Below are 6,000 nucleotides of genomic sequence, written 5' to 3'. Positions count from 1 at the left end.
CCTTCACAATTGGGGTGGTTCATGTGAGGGGGTGCTGGGTTCAGTATGTCGTACCCACTACTATGGCTCCCAACTCTCACACAAGGCCCAAAAGAGAGGAATTTAACCAATGAACAACTGTTATTAATTGACTAAGCCCAAAAACTAAATGGGCCTAAATAAAATCTATCAAGAACTATGACATTTTATTTAGCAACAACAACCTATATGCATCTATAATCAAATTAAACACATAGGCTCACACAGGCACACTTTGGATGGGTCCTATCATGTTGCTAGGTCATACACAGATGAAAGAAGATTGTAAATATACCTGTTACAAATTATTTACTTGACCAAGGGAGCCATCAGATCATTAGATCTGGCAAAAAGTAATCATGGCTATTTGCAATCAAGTAATAATAGGTTTTGAAAACTTACAAACAAGCTAAAACACATACTCCTGCAACAAGGTTAGCTGGATAGTTGGATGTAGGATTTATTTAATTTTAAATTAAATAATTAATTTCGAAATAATTAATTAAATAAAATAAAATATTTATTTTCGAAAAAATTAAAATAAAATAAAAAATTTCGAAAATTTTTTAAAAAAAAATTAAATTTAAAATTAAACCTACAATTTTGAAAAATTAGGTTTCAACCAACCTAAGTATCATTTCAAAATTTGCTAACTACTTTTAAAATTTAAATGTTATTTTATAAATAAAAATTAAATAAAAAATTAGAAAAGATAAAAGAATATCTTTTTCAGATTTTAAATGTAATTTAAATAAATAAAATAACAAAATTTAAAAGTTAGCAAAATATCTTATATCTATTTAAAATTACATGATTATAGTTATCTTATTTTAAATTTAAATAAGGTCAAATTATTTAAAAAAAAAAAATTAATTTAAAATATTTAAAATCTGACCTTAAATTTAAAAATAAGATAAGATATAATCAAATTTAAAAATAAGATAGATTATTAAGCAAATAAGATAGATACTAACTATTTTTAAATTCAAATTACACTAATATCTTGAATTAAATTTAAAAAATATTAAATTAATTCATAATGATAATCAGAATTGAATTAGAAATAGTAATAGTATAAATATAGAATACACAAAAAATCGGAAGTTAATTCCATGAAAAAGCATGAAAAATCGAAGAAAAACGAAAAAAAATTGCGAGCTGTACGGACAGTTTTCGCGATCGCAGGAAAATTTCAGCACAACTCCGATTTTTTTCGAATCTTCAAGAAATCATAACTAATTCAAATTAAATCGAAATTGAGATCTGTAAAAAAGTAACTTGCTTAATTTTTTCCATACTATCCAATAAAAATAATTCCAGAAATAGATATTCAATTATTTTTAACAAAAATTCACAAACACCAATCAATCATCAAATAACACTCAATACAACATGATACCATCCAAAAACAGACAAACAATCGTTTTAAAGTCCAAATTTCTTGCAAGTAAATTAATTACCATGGCTCTGAGGCCAGTTGTTGGAATTTATTTTACCAGGATCTTAGATTTACTCACAAGTATGTTGATTAACACCCTAAATATGAACTTTCTAAAACGATCAAATAAACACGTATAAAGTTAAAGAAACCTTACATTGGTTGCAGCGGAATAATATGACTCCTTCCGTTCAGATATCTAGCCCTTGATTCCTTTGTGTAGCAGAGCATTATCAATATCTGAACCTGGATCTCTTTCTCTGAATCTTTGATCCTGAAACTCCTTCTTGCTGAAAGTCTTTCTTCACGATCTTCCTCACTATGATTGAGGTATCACTTGGTGTGTGTGGGCACTACTCATACACTAAGGATTTTGAAATTTCAATGAAGAAGAGAGAGAGTGGGTTCGGCCAAAGATAGGGAGAGAGAGAGGCTCAGGTTTTTTTGAATCAGAAGTGTCAGAAGAAAAGTGTAATTTTCCTAAAGCCTTCACTATCTATTTATAGCATTCCACTAGGGTTAGGTTTGAATTATTTGGCATTAAAATAATGAAAATATCAGAGGGAAAAACCCTACAAAAGTGGCCGGCCCTACATAGTGGATTTGGGCCTCACTTTTTGCAATTTTGCAGTTTTATCTTTTCTGCATCTGATTTTCTCAAAAACGCCAATTTTCTAATTCAACCATTTAAATGCCAATTCTAACTATTTAATAACTATAAATAATTATTAAATAATATTGTCATTTATCATATTTATTAATTGAACCACACAAGTATCATAATTAACAAATATGCCCCTATTAACTCTTTCTTTACAATTTCGCCCTTACTTAGTGAAAAATTCACATATAGACATAGTCTAATTTGAGAATTATAATTGATTAATCAAAACCAATTATATGAGTCTTACAAGCAATATTATCTCAACTAGTGCGGGTACCATAGGTCTATATAACCGAGCTTCCAATAAGTAGATCAAGAATTTAGCACTAAAATTCACTAACTTATTAATTCTTCGTTGAATCCACACATAGAACTTAGAATTGCACTCTCAGTATATAGAATGCTCTATATGTTCCACCATGTAGATGCATCATTAGTTATCCATTGTTATAATCCTAATTTGATCACTGATCCTCTATCTGAATGATCTACACTGTAAAGGGATTAAATTACCGTTACACCCTACAATGTATTTATTCCTTAAAACACTTGACCCCGTATAAATGACATTTTAGCTTATGTGAAATGAGTACTCCACCATTTATGTTTGTTTGGTCAAGCTCGAAGGAGATCATCCTTTGCTTACTATTCGCCAAATAGAAGCTATAGATTCCATGTTTATGATAGCGCTCCCACTCAATTGCACTACCGTGTTCCCAAAATGTACGTATCACCCTGACCTAAAAGTAGGCTTAACTAACAAATCAAAGAACACGAATAGCCTTTCAAGATTGAGCCTTATCATATCAGGATTAAGATCATTTGATCTAGGATCAACTAGGCGATATTGACTTGAATAGATATTACGGTAAGTTTAATAAATCTAAGTCAAAGTTCAATATCGCTCCCTTCCGATGCATACTCCATGCATCCAACCTGAGCTTTACTTTAACCAATGTTCTGGAAAGAACATAGCACTTCTCCAAATGCAAGTAAACTCTGTTGTAGATTATCATATCAGCAAAACCCTATGTCGGATAAATCTAGGAAACTTTATTCACATAGTCATGTTTACTTTCCAATGTGTTGACGGCACAATAAACAGGATCAAGTATGTGAAAAGGGTTTCAGATGAATTCATACATTATGTACATATAATCATGAAATAAATCATGTGAACCATGCAACATTAAATGTTATTTCTGATCTATATTAATAAGTAAATCTGATTATATTGAAATGAGTTTTATTTAGGGCATAAAACCCAACAGATACGTACATTTTGGAAACATGATAGTGCAAATAAGTGGGAGCGCTAAACATAGATATGGAATCTATAGATTCTATCTGGACATAGAAGTGAAATGATGATTTCCTTCGAGCTTGGCTTAATAGAGATAAATGGAAGAGCTCTTATTTTAGTAATTATATTAGTTTACTAAAATATCATTTATAGGAAGCTAAGTGTTTTAAGGATAAAATGTTGATGGAATATTATTTTACCAGGATCTTAGATCTACTCACAAGTATGTTGTTTAAACACCCTAAATATGAACTTTCTAAAACGATAAATTAAACACATATAAAGTTAAGAAAACCTTACATTGATGCAGTGGAATTAATGTCTCCTTCCACTCAGATCTCTAACCCTTGAATCCTTTCTGTAGCAGAGTATAATCAAGATCTGAGCCCGAATGTCCTTCTTCTTCAAGTTTGATCCTTCACAGTCTTCCAATCTATGATTGAGTTACTGCTTGCTGTGTGTGGGCACTTACTCTTTCACTAGGTTGAAATTTATCAAGGAGAAAAGAGGAGTGAGGGTTTCGGCCAGGTATAGAAAGTGGGGAAGGCTCAGTTTTTCTGAAGAGAGAAATTTCTGTCAGAAAGATGATCTGAAAACTTGTGATTTGACTGAGCCATCACTTTCTATTTATAGGCAACTACTAGGTTTAGGTTAGGAATTATTTGGCATTTAAATAATGAAAATATTAATTTGAAATCCCACAATAAGTGGCCGGGCATGGTGTTGTATTGGGTCTCACTTGATTTTGCAGTTTTATCAAATTTTATCTCTATTTTCTCAAAAACGCCAATTTTCCAATTCTAACCTTTTAAATGCCAAAACTAATTATTTAATAACTAAAATACATTATTAAATAATATTGTCATTTAATTTAATTATTAATTAGACATATAAAGTCCATTAATAAATAAATAAACCTAGAAACTCTTTTCTTTACAATTTCACCCCTGCTTAGTGAAAATTCATAAAATTAGACATAGTCTAACTTTAGAATTATAATTGATCAATCACGAATCAATTAATGAGTCTTACAAGCAGAATGTTCTCAACTAGAATGGGGACCATGGATCTATATGCTGTGTAACACCCTAACTACCTTAGGCGTATTACGTGATTTTTAAACGTACTGTGCAGCTCGTTGCTAATCAACGAGGTTTATGGAAAAACGTGATTAATTAAAATTTTGCTTTTTGATTAAACTTGTAAAACATATTACAAAAGACTCGGGATCCCGATTATAAAAATATTTACAAAAAGTTTCACTGTTTAACTATTACATCAAAATAAAAGTCGTCTAACGACAGTTACAAAAATTCAGCCTTGCTGTCCCGAGGATCGTACGCTCCAGGCCTAACCGCCCCGACATGTACAATCTCATAAGCTCGCTCACGGTCCATCAGCTACAGCCTTGCCTTTACCTACACATGAACATAAACTGTGAGTCGACAGACTCAGTAAGAAAAGCATAATAATATCATACATAATACTAACTGCCGTGTCCAACACGATACTGAGTCCCGCTACTGCCATGTCCAACATGGTACTGAGCCACTACTGCCATGTCCAACATGGTACTGAGTTTTGAACGTTCATAGGGACGGTACTATTGACAAGTATCCTCCTGATCGGTCGAACCGGTCATACTCCGGCTGCTGGTCATACTCCAGCCTGTACCGACGGGATAGGTCAATAGTACTGAACCACCAACCAAATGTCAACCTGATCGGTCGAACCGGTCATACTCCGGCTGCTGGTCATACTCCAGCCTGTACCGACGTGACAGGGTTGGATGGTTCGAAGCCTATATACATAACTAATGTAAACTAGCAGGCTTCCTACATGCACGCTAAACATGTAATCTACATATGCATACTGTTATACTAATCTTACCTGGATTCCGATTTCAGGTGTGTCGGTCAACCTGACTGGAACTGAAGCTGAGCGGCGGACATCGGCTCCTAAACCATAAAAATCACAACGCTATAAGTGACACGCTAAATCACTTCCCGGGGACTAAAACTTGGAACTAAAAGTTTCCCTATCGATAAAAAGCATGGCAATACCCCTAAAAACCTAAAAACGAGGAAAACTAGGGTTCGGAAAAATTCCCCAACCAAGCATCGGTTGCCCAACCGAATTCGTTCTGGGAATTACTGAACCCTCATCCGGAATTCCGGATGCACAACCGGAATTCCGATTCCTCGCAGGCAGCCAACTAAAATTCTCATAACTTGACCAATTCAACCCCAATTGGTCCCAAACTTTCCAGACCTGTTCTAAACTATCCCTAGAACAAATCCAAGGCATCAAAACCACCCAGAAAACACATATACAAAAATCACCATTAAAGACCAAGCTTTGAGTTCCAAAACTCAAACTTGGTTAAATCCACTAACATGCATCCCAACCTAGTTAATTCTACTCAACTAAGCAAGAATAAGCTTCTGAAAACACACAAGAACATCCAGCAACTTCACAGAAACAAAATGAACAATTTCTTTCAAAAATTCATAACTTTTTCACATAAGCATTTAACCAACTAGAACAAGGATTCAAGCATGCTATACAATCTCATTA

This window comes from Cannabis sativa, chromosome 6, assembly GCF_029168945.1.
Source record: "Cannabis sativa cultivar Pink pepper isolate KNU-18-1 chromosome 6, ASM2916894v1, whole genome shotgun sequence".
NCBI lineage: Eukaryota > Viridiplantae > Streptophyta > Magnoliopsida > Rosales > Cannabaceae > Cannabis > Cannabis sativa.
Note: the sequence above shows the minus strand (reverse complement) of the source record.